This window comes from Notothenia rossii (genome assembly GCF_949606895.1).
Source record: "Notothenia rossii genome assembly, chromosome: 9".
NCBI classification, from domain to species: domain Eukaryota; kingdom Metazoa; phylum Chordata; class Actinopteri; order Perciformes; family Nototheniidae; genus Notothenia; species Notothenia rossii.
The window spans coordinates 40,734,755-40,753,067 of NC_136907.1; positions in this window are offsets into that span (position 1 = coordinate 40,734,755).

Sequence of the window (18,313 nt, forward strand, 5' to 3'; positions counted from 1 at the left end):
ACTCCATTTTAGCATTTTAATTTTGCTCACTTCTTCACATGATTTCATAATGTAAAGAATCACATCAGCTGGACATTCATTGATCAATTTCATCTCCGAACATCCATATCATTTAAACTAACTCATCATTGTCATCAACATCTGTATACGGGGGTTGGTCGTCTTGTTCTGCTAGCATTTGCAACTGTCTCCTCATGAGAAATTTACCCTCCCTCCTTTCATACCATTTAAGGTATGAAAGTAATATGTTCTCTAGAAGGGGCCGTTGTGCGTTCTACTCTGGGGTACGGCATTCTAGACAGTCATTTCTGGGATAAGATTTTGGTCAGTTACAACAGTTGTAGAATTTCATCACTTAAAAGTTCCTACTAAGTACCTTTGGGTGGTCTGTTCTAATGCAGTGATAAAGTCCCTGAAATGGTGTGAGAACCGGTGGAATATCAATAACGCATTATACTAATTTATTTTCAATTATGGTCTACTTAAATAACTATGCTAACCCCTTTAACAGTGTGTGGAACCTTGGGTGCCGAGCATGTGATAATTACTCCCTCCTTTAACAAGGATTTTAAAAACAGAAGTCATTTCATTTAATGGTTTGTAGTTCAATTCCGGAATTTACACTTATGGCAGGTATGTTTCTCCTTTAAATAACATCTCTAAATGTCAGGTCATCTGGTGAATGGATGACCATTAGGAGCTGGTGGTGCTTGTCTTTTAAAACTCATACTCTGGTGCCGTGCGCTCCCTCTGAAGCTGCAAGTAAGATTTAAAACATCTGCAGGGTGGGTCGAGCGACCCCTTCTCCCTAAACGATGTTTGTTGTAACAAATATGTACCATCACAATGAGTGATCCAAGGCCCCGCATGTATTACTCCCAATTATATTAGTTTTTGTTTTTATTTCAAATGTGCAATCTCTCTTTGCCCAGTGTCTTTTTAAAACTCTACATCTTGGACAAAAAACAAATGTTATTTCCACCTTAATCTTCCCTCCTGAGGTAATAACCATGCTACAATGGAGAAATCAATACTCTAGATTGGAATACCATCTTTGGCTTGGTACTAGCTCTACCTTTAACATTTTCCATACAAATAAAGATTTGTCTTCTTTTATAGAGTGGTTACTAAAACCATCCCTTTAAACTGTAGGTCTATACTGTAACAAATAAATTCTTACCCAAATTCACACATGAATAAAAAAAACTCTTAAAGAATAATTTGTTCATATGATGAAAAGATTGAATAATATGTTCTACCCTCAGTGTGTTTTTAGGGTTATTTAATAGTTTCCTCTTTCTTTCTTTATAAATTCACCAATTGATTAATTCATGGCTAATAAATCTTTTTCTTTCCGTATTTCTCGTTGGTGAATAAGTGTGTTTATGTGTAAACTCACTCACTCCCGTTTTCCTTCTCTCCCCCTCTGGTTGTCAAGCCACGACCCCCTCACGTTCTGCCGGACCATGCCAACTCCTCCGTCCTTTCCTCTCCTCAGTCCACCTTCTCCTCAGTCCATCTGCTCTTGGATCCTTCCGCTGTAACTCTCTTCAGTGTCCCATCTGCTTTGCTTTTCATCTCCTCCTTTACAGTCTCTACTTTGTTGCATGGAGGGCGTATTCCGCTCTCATGTCCCACACTCTGCTCTTGTGTCCAAATCTTGTGGCTCAGCTTGGAACTTCATGTCCTGTGGGGGACCGATGAGAGTGTGCCTTTTTATGTCACCTGTAGTTCTGGATTCCTCAGGTGGAGATGGTTCAGCTCTGCTTCTCTGTCTGTTCGATGGAGGAGGAGGAGTCTTCCGTGGTGAGGTCTTTTGTCTGCTTGGAAGTTGGGGTCGTAGCGTTCTGACAGGCGGAGAGATAGAGAGAGAGAGATCTCGGGACGCATTATCTATAGTTAATTCTAACACACTGAGGTAAAATAAATCCAATCTTTCCCACTCTATTTTCCTAACCATACTATCTTTCTTTGATGTTAAATGTCATCTAAGCCCAGTTAATGTTTTCTAATAATTGTACCATATCCCTAAACATTGTTTTCACCCACTGTAACATGTTTACTCCAATTAACTCTTTCAGGAAACCACTTTCTTCCATAAATTTAAATACCTAGATGTTTCAAGCACCACATATTTCACACACTATAAAGGAACGTCTCCATATTTTCTCCATCACTTTAAATCTCAGTGTTATTTAGAACATAAGTAACTTTGGTGACTGGACATATCTGCAATGTCGCCACTGTCTGCTAGGAAATGTGGTTCATAGAGTTTGTACGTACAAAGCTGTACTTTTGGGTTAGTAGCCTGTTTCAACTGTAATCATTTTCAATAATTCTACTCAGGTCACCGGTCGGTTGTTCATAAACTTAACAGGGGGTGTTTCTGGTACAGACTAAAACATGGATCCAGTGTATTTTGAGATTCCCCTAATCTGTAAATCCCCATCACTTACATATCCCGATCACTTAAACCCATCTCATCATTTGATACAAGAACTGCATATAGGGGGGTGAATCATCTTGATTATAACCGCCTCTTGTTTGGGAACGAGTATTTCTAACTCCTCCTCTTGTTGCTCAGCTGATCTTTTGGCTCTGGGGATAAGTGAAAGTCTGTGAAACTCAGCTGGAGTCTTGTTAGTGATGTGGGCATTCTCTATGAGTGAACTAATGGTTCCATGTTTTACTTGATATTGTACTCCCCATCCAACCAGAAAGGTGCCAAGTGTAATGAGCACAATCAACAATGCTATTCTGACTCTTATCCCTAGGGGACCCCACAATTGGTTTGGCTTTGTTCTCGTCATCATCTCTATTTTATCCCTGGTTGTGTCCGTTACAGAATTTAAATAATGAGTCCAAAAATAACATACAAAAAATTGGACTCTTTTTCAGATGTAAAACAAAAAAATAGGTTTTCACATTAATGTACAATCTATAAAAATCTATAGACAATTTGTCTTTTGAGCTGTTTCTATCTTTATCTTATTTCTATTTATTGTTTTGTTCCAGCTCTGCCAAATCAGTCCTAACTCCCAATAATGTTCTGGAAGTTGCCAGTGAAGGGTGACAATGTGTGAGGTGGTGTCAATTTGCTCCTTTTTCTTTACCTTTAAACCGGAGCGCGTGTGAAGTTTGTTACAACCTTTCACGCTTCCGTCCACCGGGGATCAGCGCACTGTCTTTTGTGAACTTTCACCCTCACCCAATCACCTGGCCGAACAGGAGTCTCTTCTGGTGTCTCGTCTGGTATCTCTGTAGTTTTCCTAGCCTGCTGTGTAGACAAAACTTGCATAATATTACTCAGAGTTCTGACATATTCATCCACTTCTATTTGTCTAATATCTAAAACTGGACCACTCCCTCCTTGGAGAAGGCCCGAGCTTCGGCATACCTCTTGTTGTTATGAGACCTATTGTCAACTACATGTTATTATTTATTAACTACGTCACTGAAATCAACATCTCTGTATAATCATGACACTCCCTCCTTTGAGCATAAAATGCTCAATTAATATTGCAATGATTACCCTATTATGAACAGGACATGTAAAACCCATAACGTTGCATTAAATAAATATAAATTCTCCGTGCACCCACAAGGCGTACAAAAATATCATATGATGTATGGCTTTCTGATGGCATAAATGCATATTCACAAAACATTTCCCATTAGCACTTCTAATAGTTTACTTGTTTCAATAATGGCTTTTGTCATGGTATTATGCATCATCGTTGCTGCGAAAAACAATACCCCTGGTGTCGCTAATGCGTCTCAATAATTCTAGGATTAGAGGATTGGTTGAACACTGCTGAACTAACATATGATAAAATAATCTGTCTCCAAACTGGAGGGAAAATATGAACTATTCTCACAGAGAGTGACCTGCATGAAGGGCTGGTGCCCCTCACTCAAATGAGATATTGCCTTACGCACTACACTATAAATCAGTAAAGTTACTCAAGAATAAATAAATAAAGACTGATTCTTGAAACTGTTGTAAAAACCCTACAACTTCTTCATCCAAGCTCTTAATCAGTGTTATGTTATTTAATCTGCGGCTCATGCCTTAAAACAGACACTTCAGACCGATTATAAAATTGTGTTTATGAGAAAAATGTAATCTGACTCCATAAATCACATAATTGTTTGATTAAAAACTGCACTTCTGGCTAAGAATAAATGAAGTTCCCCTTTAAACACAGCCCCGGTCTTCTGACGGGGTCTATCTATGTACTGGCTGGAAAATGTTGGGCCAGTCTCTGTCGCTCCGTCACAGTTCTCCCACTAACAGTCACTCTCTAGTTCTGCTGGGTTCTTGTTGACTTATTCACTGGTTTGAGACAAGCGACCCTATCGGACACCTCCCTTTGTAGCCAGACTTCACCACAGCAGAATCGAGTTTCTGTTTTCAGGTCTGGACAGCTTCACGTCAGGTGTATCGCCGCCCCTTGCATATTTTGGGTGGAAGCCCGTCTTCTTGACCTCACTAGTTGTGTGGACACAATAGTTTTCTGTGTGGGGGAACAACATCACTTGTAATCTGTATCCTTCTCATAATTACAAAAATAGTCTGCTAAATGTTCTACTCTGCTACTTCTAATTGGTGGATGCTCTGTGTAAATGCAAATTCAAAGCAAAAGGAGCAAATTGAATTTGCATTTCACGAAATGGCGATTGCCCTGTCTTTGTTTTTCCACATGTGGGGTGTAAACAAGATGGCACCCGATTATTTCGCACTCTGACCTGTAGACAAAGAGATTTGTCCATGCGGCTCTCGGGTGGGAGTTTAAACAATGGCGAGGTGATCTTTAAACGAACCGTAACAAAGTAAACCACTGGTGTGGTATTATAAACCCTGAAATCCAAGCCAAAACAATACTTAGTTTAAAATAACAACATTTCTATCTAGTTTACTATGAAAAAATGGGCTACTATGAAAAAATGGGCTTTATCTTATTGATATCATCACTTAAAGTTAGGAACCCTTACGCACTAGCTATAAATCTGTTCACGTAATATTTGACTTTATAGTCGACTATGGTTAACTGTTGCTATTTGGACACGCCAAACCGGGACCAATATGGAGACCTATCAGCCACTGATAATAGACCGTCGTCTTATTACTGCACTGCTGTTGTAATTCCAATTACCGTAACCCACCCGCAATATCTTTTTTAAACAGAACAGTTTTAACCACTGATAAAGGCTTAGACCTTAACCAAGCCTTTCTTGAAAAGGACTTTCTTTAAAGCACTGACTTCGGTCTTAACCCTGAGTTGATTCACTATGCCCCGCTGGTTTTCACTTACTCGGCCCTTAACCGATTCGCTATGTCTCCAGATCTTAACAAAAAATCATCAAATGGGCTATATACCCTTACGTCATAGGCTAAATAACTATTAACGTAACAAGAGACACCTATGTGAAAGCAGCAAGGCACCTATCCGAAGTACAATGTCCACACACTATATATTTAAAATTCAACACCCACACGTGGTTAATAGCATGCAGGGTTAATGGAACAAAAGAAAGTGTGAACTCACCCTGCTTGTGACAAAACAACGCCTCGTGGTTTTAGAGTGATTATTTTATCAATTTGGGTTGTTTTAACATTAAAATGCAAAGCTATTTTCAGGATCAGCCGGCTGCCGTCAAACACACAAATCTAACTTTGCCTAGTTTAACTAGTGAAGAATCTTTGTCATAACAGGCATCTTCTTACCGATTGATTTGAGCTCTTGTGTGTCGAATGGCTGCAAGCGTCTCCAGGAAACAGCCGGTTGGTTTTCTCTCCTCGGTCAGCGAGATCACGTCAGGGAACTCACTAGATTGTTAACTGTGTTCGTTATTCTCCCGACCAGGAGAGAAGCTTTAATAGGAGACTAAATGGAGTCTCTGTGAAAGTTCAATTGGGTACTTTAATTAAAAAAGGCGCGGGTTGGTCACAAGCATGATATTGTTCAGTCAGACAAACAGCTGTGATCCGCTCCTCGATAGGGAAGAGAAGAGAATGGATCTCTCCTCCGGTGCTGTTATATATCCTCTGCTGGCTCCTCCCCGCCAGCCGGCTCGCCTCGTCTCCAATGTCCGTTATTGCATTTAAACAGAGGATAGGTTCTTTTCACATTCAATATATGCTTAACACGCCTTTTCTCCTCATATTCTCTTTCATCACTTTTCATTTAACACATTCTAAACGCTGTAATCAATACTCTAAACAATACTTCTCGGCTCGTTTGGTTTCCGGTCATTCCGGATGTTGTCACATGCTACTCTCGTCTGTAAACAATAATGTATTCAAATAAACTGTACCTTCATTTAATATTCAGCATGGTAGTATCTCGACATCTATAGTTGTAGTGTTAAATCAGTAGGCTTCGGTTTGCACCACTCCATATCATTTCGCTACTAAATTCACCTCTTCAGGAAATCGTATATTAGCCACATGCTAAATGCTAACCGTAGATGAAGGATTTTCAAAATAAAAGCTTAACTGCTTGTGCACAAGAATTTCTGGTTTTTCAGTATAAAAGAGCATTAAAACTGACGGCATGTTTAAACTACATTTCCCCATTAAAACATTGATTTTAATTTCTAAAAAATGCTACTAGGACTACCACCACAAGTACAATCAAGTACTTTTATCGTGTACTTTTTGAGTAATACCCTGTCAAACTCCCATGCAGAGTGCATGTTTTCTGCCATCTTTGATGAGAGATAAAATCATTTGTTGCCCTATGTTCTCAGTGGAAGTGGTACTGCTGGATAGAGTGCTAATAGGAATACCACCACAAGTACAATGAAATACTTTTATCGTGTACTTTTTGAGTAATACCCTGTCTAACTCCCCTCCAGAGTACAATAATGCATGTTGTCTGCCATCTTTGATGAGAGATAAAATCATTTTTTGCCATAAGTTCTCAGTAAAAGTAGTACTGCTGGATAGAATGTTACTAGGACTACTACCACAAGTACAATCAAGTACTTTTATCGTGTACCTTTTGAGTAATCCCCTGTCAAACTCCCCTCCAGAGTACAATAATGCATTTTTTCTGCCATCTTTGATTTGAGATAAAATCATTTTATGCCACAAGTTCTCAGTGAAAGTGGTACTGCTGGATAGAGTGCTACTAGGACTACCACCACAAGTACAATCAAGTACTGTTATCGTGTACTTTTTGAGTAATACCCTGTCAAACTCCCCTCCAGAGTACAATAATGCATGTTTTCTGCCATCTTTGATGAGAGATCAAATAATTTTTTGCCATAAGTTCTCAGTGAAAGTGTTACTGCTGGATAGAATGCTACTAGGACTACTACCACAAGTACAATCAAGTACTTTTATCGTGTACTTTTTGAGTAATACCCTGTCAAACTCCCATGCAGAATGCATGTTTTCTGCCATCTTTGATGAGAGATTAAATCATTTTTTGCCCTATGTTCTCAGTGGAAGTGGTACTGCTGGATAGAGTTCTACTGGGACTACCACCACAAGTACAATCAAATACTTTTGTCGTGTACTTTTTGAGTAATACCCTGTCAAACTCCCATGCAGAGTACAATAATGCATGTTTTCTGCCATCTTTGATGAGAGATACAATTATTTTTTGCCATAAGTTCTCAGTAAAAGTGGTACTGCTGGATAGAATGCTACTAGGACTAAAACCACAAGTACAATCAAGTACTGTTATCGTGTACTCTTTGAGTAATACCCTGTCAAACTCCCCTCCAGAGTACAATAATGCATGTTTTCTGCCATCTTTGATGAGAGATACAATTATTTTTTGCCATAAGTTCTCAGTGAAAGTGTTACTACTGGATAGAATGCTACTAGGACTACTACCACAAGTACAATCAAATACTTTTATCGTGTACTTTTTGAGTAATACCCTGTCAAACTCCCCTCCAGAGTACAATAATGCATGTTTTCTGCCATCTTTGATGAGAGATAAAATCATTTTTTGCCATAAGTTCTCAGTAAAAGTGGTACTGCTGGATAGAGTGCTACTAGGACTACTACCACAAGTACAATCAAGTACTTTTATCGTGTACCTTTTGAGTAATACCCTGTCAAACTCCCCTCCAGAGTACAATAATGCATGTTTTCTGCCATCTTTGATGAGAGATAAAATCATTTTTTGCCATAAGTTCTCAGTAAAAGTGGTACTGCTGGATAGAGTGCTACTAGGACTACTACCACAAGTACAATCAAGTACTTTTATCGTGTACCTTTTGAGTAATCCCCTGTCAAACTCCCCTCCAGAGTACAATAATGCATGTTTTCTGCCATCTTTGATGAGAGATAAAATCATTTTTTGCCCTATGTTCTCAGTGGAAGTGGTACTGCTGGATAGAGTTCTACTGGGACTACCACCACAAGTACAATCAAATACTTTTATCATGTACTTTTTGAGTAATACCCTGTCAAACTCCCATGCAGAGTACAATAATGCATGTTTTCTGCCATCTTTGATGAGAGATAAAATAATTTTTTGCCTTAAGTTCTCAGTAAAAGTGGTACTGCTGGATAGAGTGCTACTAGGACTACCACCACAAGTACAATCAAGTACTGTTATCGTGTACTTTTTGAGTAATACCCTGTCAAACTCCCATGCAGAATGCATGTTTTCTGCCATCTTTGATGAGAGATGAAATCATTTTTTGCCCTATGTTCTCAGTGGAAGTGGTACTGCTGGATAGAGTGCTACTAGGACTACCACCACAAGTACAATCAAGTACTGTTATCGTGTACTCTTTGAGTAATACCCTGTCAAACTCCCCTCCAGAGTACAATAATGCATGTTTTCTGCCATCTTTGATGAGAGATACAATTATTTTTTGCCATAAGTTCTCAGTGAAAGTGTTACTGCTGGATAGAATGCTACTAGGACTACCACCACAAGTACAATCAAGTACTTTTATCGTGTACTTTTTGAGTAATACCCTGTCAAACTCCCCTGCAGAATGCATGTTTTCTGCCATCTTTGATGAGAGATACAATCATTTTTTGCCATAAGTTCTCAGTGAAAGATGTACTGTTGGACTCAGTACTATTTGAACTACCACCACAAGTACAATCAAGTACTTTTATCATGTACTTTTTGAGTAATACCCTGTCAAACTCCCATGCAGAGTGCATGTTTTCTGCCATCTTTGATGAGAGATAAAATCATTTTTTGCCATAAGTTCTCAGTGAAAGATGTACCGTTGGACTCAGTACTATTTGAACTACCACCACAAGTACAATCAAGTACTTTTATCGTGTACTTTTTGAGTAATACCCTGTCAAACTCCCATGCAGAGTGCATGTTTTCTGCCATCTTTGATGAGAGATACAATTATTTTTTGCCATAAGTTCTCAGTGAAAGTGTTACTACTGGATAGAATGCTACTAGGACTACTACCACAAGTACAATGAAATACTTTTATCGTGTACTTTTTGAGTAATACCCTGTCAAACTCCCATGCAGAGTACAATAATGCATGTTTTCTGCCATCTTTGATGAGAGATACAATTATTTTTTGCCATAAGTTCTCAGTGAAAGTGTTACTGCTGGATAGAATGCTACTAGGACTACCACCACAAGTACAATCAAGTACTTTTATCGTGTACTTTTTGAGTAATACCCTGTCAAACTCCCATGCAGAGTGCATGTTTTCTGCCATCTTTGATGAGAGATAAAATCATTTTTTGCCATAAGTTCTCAGTGAAAGTGGTACTGCTGGATAGAGTGCTACTAGGACTACTACCACAAGTACAATCAAGTACTTTATCGTGTACCTTTTGAGTAATCCCCTGTCAAACTCCCCTCCAGAGTACAATAATGCATGTTTTCTGCCATCTTTGATGAGAGATAAAATCATTTTTTGCCATAGGTTCTCAGTGAAAGTGTTACTGCTGGATAGAATGCTACTAGGACTACTACCACAAGTACAATCAAGTACTTTTATCGTGTACTTTTTGAGTAATACCCTGTCAAACTCCCATGCAGAATGCATGTTTTCTGCCATCTTTGATGAGAGATGAAATCATTTTTTGCTCTATGTTCTCAGTGGAAGTGGTACTGCTGGATAGAGTTCTACTGGGACTAACACCACAAGAACAATCAAATACTTTTATCGTGTACTTTTTGAGTAATACCCTGTCAAACTCCCATGCAGAGTACAATAATGCATGTTTTCTGCCATCTTTGATGAGAGATAAAATTATTTTTTGCCATAAGTTCTCAGTAAAAGTGGTACTGCTGGATAGAGTGCTACTAGGACTACCACCACAAGTACAATCAAGTACTGTTATCGTGTACTTTTTGAGTAATACCATGTCAAACTCCCCTCCAGAGTACAATAATGCATGTTTTCTGCCATCTTTGATGAGAGATAAAATTATTTTTTGCCATAAGTTCTCAGTGAAAGATGTACTGTTGGACTCAGTACTATTTGAACTACCACCACAAGTACAATCAAGTACTTTTATCGTGTATTTTTTGAGTAATACCCTGTCAAACTTCCATGCAGAGTGCATGTTTTCTGCCATCTTTGATGAGAGATACAATTATTTTTTGCCATAAGTTCTCAGTGAAAGTGTTACTACTGGATAGAATGCTACTAGGACTAAAACCACAAGTACAATGAAATACTTTTATCGTGTACCTTTTGAGTAATCCCCTGTCAAACTCCCCTCCAGAGTACAATAATGCATGTTTTCTGCCATCTTTGATGAGAGATAAAATAATTTTTTGCCTTAAGTTCTCAGTAAAAGTGGTACTGCTGGATAGAGTGCTACTAGGACTACCACCACAAGTACAATCAAGTACTGTTATCGTGTACTTTTTGAGTAATACCCTGTCAAACTCCCATGCAGAATGCATGTTTTCTGCCATCTTTGATGAGAGATGAAATCATTTTTTGCCCTATGTTCTCAGTGGAAGTGGTACTGCTGGATAGAGTGCTACTAGGACTACCACCACAAGTACAATCAAGTACTGTTATCGTGTACTCTTTGAGTAATACCCTGTCAAACTCCCCTCCAGAGTACAATAATGCATGTTTTCTGCCATCTTTGATGAGAGATAAAATCATTTTTTGCCATAAGTTCTCAGTAAAAGTGGTACTGCTGGATAGAGTGCTACTAGGACTACTACCACAAGTACAATCAAGTACTTTTATCGTGTACCTTTTGAGTAATACCCTGTCAAACTCCCATGCAGAGTACAATAATGCATGTTTTCTGCCATCTTTGATGAGAGATAAAATTATTTTTTGCCATAAGTTCTCAGTAAAAGTGGTACTGCTGGATAGAGTGCTACTAGGACTACCACCACAAGTACAATCAAGTACTGTTATCGTGTACTTTTTGAGTAATACCATGTCAAACTCCCCTCCAGAGTACAATAATGCATGTTTTCTGCCATCTTTGATGAGAGATAAAATTATTTTTTGCCATAAGTTCTCAGTGAAAGATGTACTGTTGGACTCAGTACTATTTGAACTACCACCACAAGTACAATCAAGTACTTTTATCGTGTATTTTTTGAGTAATACCCTGTCAAACTTCCATGCAGAGTGCATGTTTTCTGCCATCTTTGATGAGAGATACAATTATTTTTTGCCATAAGTTCTCAGTGAAAGTGTTACTACTGGATAGAATGCTACTAGGACTAAAACCACAAGTACAATGAAATACTTTTATCGTGTACCTTTTGAGTAATCCCCTGTCAAACTCCCCTCCAGAGTACAATAATGCATGTTTTCTGCCATCTTTGATGAGAGATAAAATAATTTTTTGCCTTAAGTTCTCAGTAAAAGTGGTACTGCTGGATAGAGTGCTACTAGGACTACCACCACAAGTACAATCAAGTACTGTTATCGTGTACTTTTTGAGTAATACCCTGTCAAACTCCCATGCAGAATGCATGTTTTCTGCCATCTTTGATGAGAGATGAAATCATTTTTTGCCCTATGTTCTCAGTGGAAGTGGTACTGCTGGATAGAGTGCTACTAGGACTACCACCACAAGTACAATCAAGTACTGTTATCGTGTACTCTTTGAGTAATACCCTGTCAAACTCCCCTCCAGAGTACAATAATGCATGTTTTCTGCCATCTTTGATGAGAGATAAAATCATTTTTTGCCATAAGTTCTCAGTAAAAGTGGTACTGCTGGATAGAGTGCTACTAGGACTACTACCACAAGTACAATCAAGTACTTTTATCGTGTACCTTTTGAGTAATACCCTGTCAAACTCCCATGCAGAGTACAATAATGCATGTTTTCTGCCATCTTTGATGAGAGATACAATTATTTTTTGCCATAAGTTCTCAGTGAAAGTGTTACTGCTGGATAGAATGCTACTAGGACTACCACCACAAGTACAATCAAGTACTTTTATCGTGTACTTTTTGAGTAATACCCTGTCAAACTCCCATGCAGAGTGCATGTTTTCTGCCATCTTTGATGAGAGATAAAATCATTTTTTGCCATAAGTTCTCAGTGAAAGATGTACTGTTGGACTCAGTACTATTTGAACTACCACCACAAGTACAATCAAGTACTTTTATCGTGTACTTTTTGAGTAATACCCTGTCAAACTCCCATGCAGAGTGCATGTTTTCTGCCATCTTTGATGAGAGATACAATTATTTTTTGCCATAAGTTCTCAGTGAAAGTGTTACTACTGGATAGAATGCTACTAGGACTACTACCACAAGTACAATGAAATACTTTTATCGTGTACTTTTTGAGTAATACCCTGTCAAACTCCCCTCCAGAGTACAATAATGCATGTTTTCTGCCATCTTTGATGAGAGATAAAATCATTTTTTGCCATAAGTTCTCAGTGAAAGTGGTACTGCTGGATAGAGTGCTACTAGGACTACTACCACAAGTACAATCAAGTACTTTATCGTGTACCTTTTGAGTAATCCCCTGTCAAACTCCCCTCCAGAGTACAATAATGCATGTTTTCTGCCATCTTTGATGAGAGATAAAATCATTTTTTGCCATAGGTTCTCAGTGAAAGTGTTACTGCTGGATAGAATGCTACTAGGACTACTACCACAAGTACAATCAAGTACTTTTATCGTGTACTTTTTGAGTAATACCCTGTCAAACTCCCATGCAGAATGCATGTTTTCTGCCATCTTTGATGAGAGATGAAATCATTTTTTGCTCTATGTTCTCAGTGGAAGTGGTACTGCTGGATAGAGTTCTACTGGGACTAACACCACAAGAACAATCAAATACTTTTATCGTGTACTTTTTGAGTAATACCCTGTCAAACTCCCCTGCAGAGTACAATAATGCATGTTTTCTGCCATCTTTGATGAGAGATAAAATTATTTTTTGCCATAAGTTCTCAGTGAAAGTGTTACTGCTGGATAGAATGCTACTAGGACTACCACCACAAGTACAATGAAATACTTTTATCGTGTACTTTTTGAGTAATACCCTGTCAAACTCCCCTCCAGAGTACAATAATGCATGTTTTCTGCCATCTTTGATGAGAGATAAAATCATTTTTTGCCATAAGTTCTCAGTGAAAGTGGTACTGCTGGATAGAGTGCTACTAGGACTACTACCACAAGTACAATCAAGTACTTTATCGTGTACCTTTTGAGTAATCCCCTGTCAAACTCCCCTCCAGAGTACAATAATGCATGTTTTCTGCCATCTTTGATGAGAGATAAAATCATTTTTTGCCATAGGTTCTCAGTGAAAGTGTTACTGCTGGATAGAGTGCTACTAGGACTACTACCACAAGTACAATCAAGTACTTTTATCGTGTACTTTTTGAGTAATACCCTGTCAAACTCCCATGCAGAATGCATGTTTTCTGCCATCTTTGATGAGAGATGAAATCATTTTTTGCTCTATGTTCTCAGTGGAAGTGGTACTGCTGGATAGAGTTCTACTGGGACTAACACCACAAGAACAATCAAATACTTTTATCGTGTACTTTTTGAGTAATACCATGTCAAACTCCCCTCCAGAGTACAATAATGCATGTTTTCTGCCATCTTTGATGAGAGATAAAATTATTTTTTGCCATAAGTTCTCAGTGAAAGATGTACTGTTGGACTCAGTACTATTTGAACTACCACCACAAGTACAATCAAGTACTTTTATCGTGTACTTTTTGAGTAATACCCTGTCAAACTTCCATGCAGAGTGCATGTTTTCTGCCATCTTTGATGAGAGATACAATTATTTTTTGCCATAAGTTCTCAGTGAAAGTGTTACTACTGGATAGAATGCTACTAGGACTAAAACCACAAGTACAATGAAATACTTTTATCGTGTACCTTTTGAGTAATCCCCTGTCAAACTCCCCTCCAGAGTACAATAATGCATGTTTTCTGCCATCTTTGATTTGAGATAAAATCATTTTATGCCACAAGTTCTCAGTGAAAGTGGTACTGTTGGACTCAGTACTATTTGAACTACCACCACAAGTACAATCAAGTACTTTTATCGTGTACTTTTTGAGTAATACCCTGTCAAACTTCCATGCAGAGTGCATGTTTTCTGCCATCTTTGATGAGAGATACAATTATTTTTTGCCATAAGTTCTCAGTGAAAGTGTTACTACTGGATAGAATGCTACTAGGACTAAAACCACAAGTACAATGAAATACTTTTATCGTGTACCTTTTGAGTAATCCCCTGTCAAACTCCCCTCCAGAGTACAATAATGCATGTTTTCTGCCATCTTTGATGAGAGATAAAATCATTTTTTGCCATAAGTTCTCAGTAAAAGTGGTACTGCTGGATAGAGTGCTACTAGGACTACTACCACAAGTACAATCAAGTACTTTTATCGTGTACTTTTTGAGTAATACCCTGTCAAACTTCCATGCAGAGTGCATGTTTTCTGCCATCTTTGATGAGAGATACAATTATTTTTTGCCATAAGTTCTCAGTGAAAGTGTTACTACTGGATAGAATGCTACTAGGACTAAAACCACAAGTACAATGAAATACTTTTATCGTGTACCTTTTGAGTAATACCCTGTCAAACTCCCATGCAGAATGCATGTTTTCTGCCATCTTTGATGAGAGATTAAATCATTTTTTGCTCTATGTTCTCAGTGGAAGTGGTACTGCTGGATAGAGTTCTACTGGGACTAACACCACAAGAACAATCAAATACTTTTATCGTGTACTTTTTGAGTAATACCCTGTCAAACTCCCATGCAGAGTACAATAATGCATGTTTTCTGCCATCTTTGATGAGAGATAAAATTATTTTTTGCCATAAGTTCTCAGTGAAAGTGTTACTACTGGATAGAATGCTACTAGGACTACTACCACAAGTACAATGAAATACTTTTATCGTGTACTTTTTGAGTAATACCCTGTCAAACTCCCCTCCAGAGTACAATAATGCATGTTTTCTGCCATCTTTGATGAGAGATAAAATCATTTTTTGCCATAAGTTCTCAGTGAAAGTGGTACTGCTGGATAGAGTGCTACTAGGACTACTACCACAAGTACAATCAAGTACTTTATCGTGTACCTTTTGAGTAATCCCCTGTCAAACTCCCCTCCAGAGTACAATAATGCATGTTTTCTGCCATCTTTGATGAGAGATAAAATCATTTTTTGCCATAGGTTCTCAGTGAAAGTGTTACTGCTGGATAGAGTGCTACTAGGACTACTACCACAAGTACAATCAAGTACTTTTATCGTGTACTTTTTGAGTAATACCCTGTCAAACTCCCATGCAGAATGCATGTTTTCTGCCATCTTTGATGAGAGATGAAATCATTTTTTGCTCTATGTTCTCAGTGGAAGTGGTACTGCTGGATAGAGTTCTACTGGGACTAACACCACAAGAACAATCAAATACTTTTATCGTGTACTTTTTGAGTAATACCATGTCAAACTCCCCTCCAGAGTACAATAATGCATGTTTTCTGCCATCTTTGATGAGAGATAAAATTATTTTTTGCCATAAGTTCTCAGTGAAAGATGTACTGTTGGACTCAGTACTATTTGAACTACCACCACAAGTACAATCAAGTACTTTTATCGTGTACTTTTTGAGTAATACCCTGTCAAACTTCCATGCAGAGTGCATGTTTTCTGCCATCTTTGATGAGAGATACAATTATTTTTTGCCATAAGTTCTCAGTGAAAGTGTTACTACTGGATAGAATGCTACTAGGACTAAAACCACAAGTACAATGAAATACTTTTATCGTGTACCTTTTGAGTAATCCCCTGTCAAACTCCCCTCCAGAGTACAATAATGCATGTTTTCTGCCATCTTTGATTTGAGATAAAATCATTTTATGCCACAAGTTCTCAGTGAAAGTGGTACTGTTGGACTCAGTACTATTTGAACTACCACCACAAGTACAATCAAGTACTTTTATCGTGTACTTTTTGAGTAATACCCTGTCAAACTTCCATGCAGAGTGCATGTTTTCTGCCATCTTTGATGAGAGATACAATTATTTTTTGCTATAAGTTCTCAGTGAAAGTGTTACTACTGGATAGAATGCTACTAGGACTAAAACCACAAGTACAATGAAATACTTTTATCGTGTACCTTTTGAGTAATCCCCTGTCAAACTCCCCTCCAGAGTACAATAATGCATGTTTTCTGCCATCTTTGATGAGAGATAAAATCATTTTTTGCCATAAGTTCTCAGTAAACGTGGTACTGCTGGATAGAGTGCTACTAGGACTACTACCACAAGTATCAAGTACTTTTATCGTGTACCTTTTGAGTAATCCCCTGTCAAACTCCCCTCCAGAGTATAATAATGCATTTTTTCTGCCATCTTTGATTTGAGATAAAATCATTTTTTGCCATAAGTTCTCAGTGAAAGTGGTACTGCTGGATAGATTGCTACTAGGACTACCACCACAAGTACAATCAAGTACTGTTATCGTGTACTTTTTGAGTAATACCCTGTCAAACTCCCCTCCAGAGTACAATAATGCATGTTTTCTGCCATCTTTGATGAGAGATACAATTATTTTTTGCCATAAGTTCTCAGTAAAAGTGGTACTGCTGGATAGAGTGCTACTAGGACTACCACCACAAGTACAATCAAGTACTTTTATCGCGTACTTTTTGAGTAATACCCTGTCAAACTCCCATGCAGAGTGCATGTTTTCTGCCATCTTTGATGAGAGATAAAATCTTTTTTTGCCATAAGTTCTCAGTGAAAGTGGTACTGCTGGATAGAGTGCTACTAGGACTACCACCACAAGTACAATCAAGTACTTTTATCGTGTACCTTTTGAGTAATCCCCTGTCAAACTCCCCTCCAGAGTACAATAATGCATTTTTTCTGCCATCTTTGATTTGAGATAAAATCATTTTTTGCCATAAGTTCTCAGTGAAAGTTGTACTGCTGGATAGAGTGCTACTAGGACTACCACCACAAGTACAATCAAGTACTGTTATCGTGTACTTTTTGAGTAATACCCTGTCAAACTCCCCTCCAGAGTACAATAATGCATGTTTTCTGCCATCTTTGATGAGAGATACAATTATTTTTTGCCATAAGTTCTCAGTGAAAGATGTACTGTTGGACTCAGTACTATTTGAACTACCACCACAAGTATAATCAAGTACTTTTATCCTGTACTTTTTGAGTAATACCCTGTCAAACTCCCCTCCAGAGTACAATAATGCATGTTTTCTGCCATCTTCGATGAGAGATAAAAAAATGTTTTGCCATAAGTTCTCAGTGAAAGTTGTACTGCTGGATAGAGTGCTACTAGGACTACCACCACAAGTACAATCAAGTACTTTTTGAGTAATACCCTGTCAAACTCCCATGCAGAGTGCATGTTTTCTGCCATCTTTGATGAGAGATTAAATCATTTTTTGCCTTAAGTTCTCAGTGAAAGATGTACTGTTGTACTCAGTACTATTTGAACTACCACCACAAGTACAATCAAGTACTTTTATCGTGTACTTTTTGAGTAATCCCCTGTCAAACTCCCCTGCAGAGTACAATAATGCAGGTTTTCTGCCATCTTTGATGAGAGATACAATTATTTTTTGTCATAAGTTCTCAGTGAAAGATGTACTGTTGGACTCAGTACTATTTGAACTACCACCACAAGTATAATCAAGTACTGTTATCGTGTACTTTTTGAGTAATACCCTGTCAAACTCCCCTCCAGAGTACAATAATGCATGTTTTCTGCCATCTTTGATGAGAGATACAATTATTTTTTGCCATAAGTTCTCAGTGAAAGTGTTACTGCTGGATAGAGTGCTACTAGGACTACTACCACAAGTACAATCAAGTACTGTTATCGTGTACCTTTTGAGTAATCCCC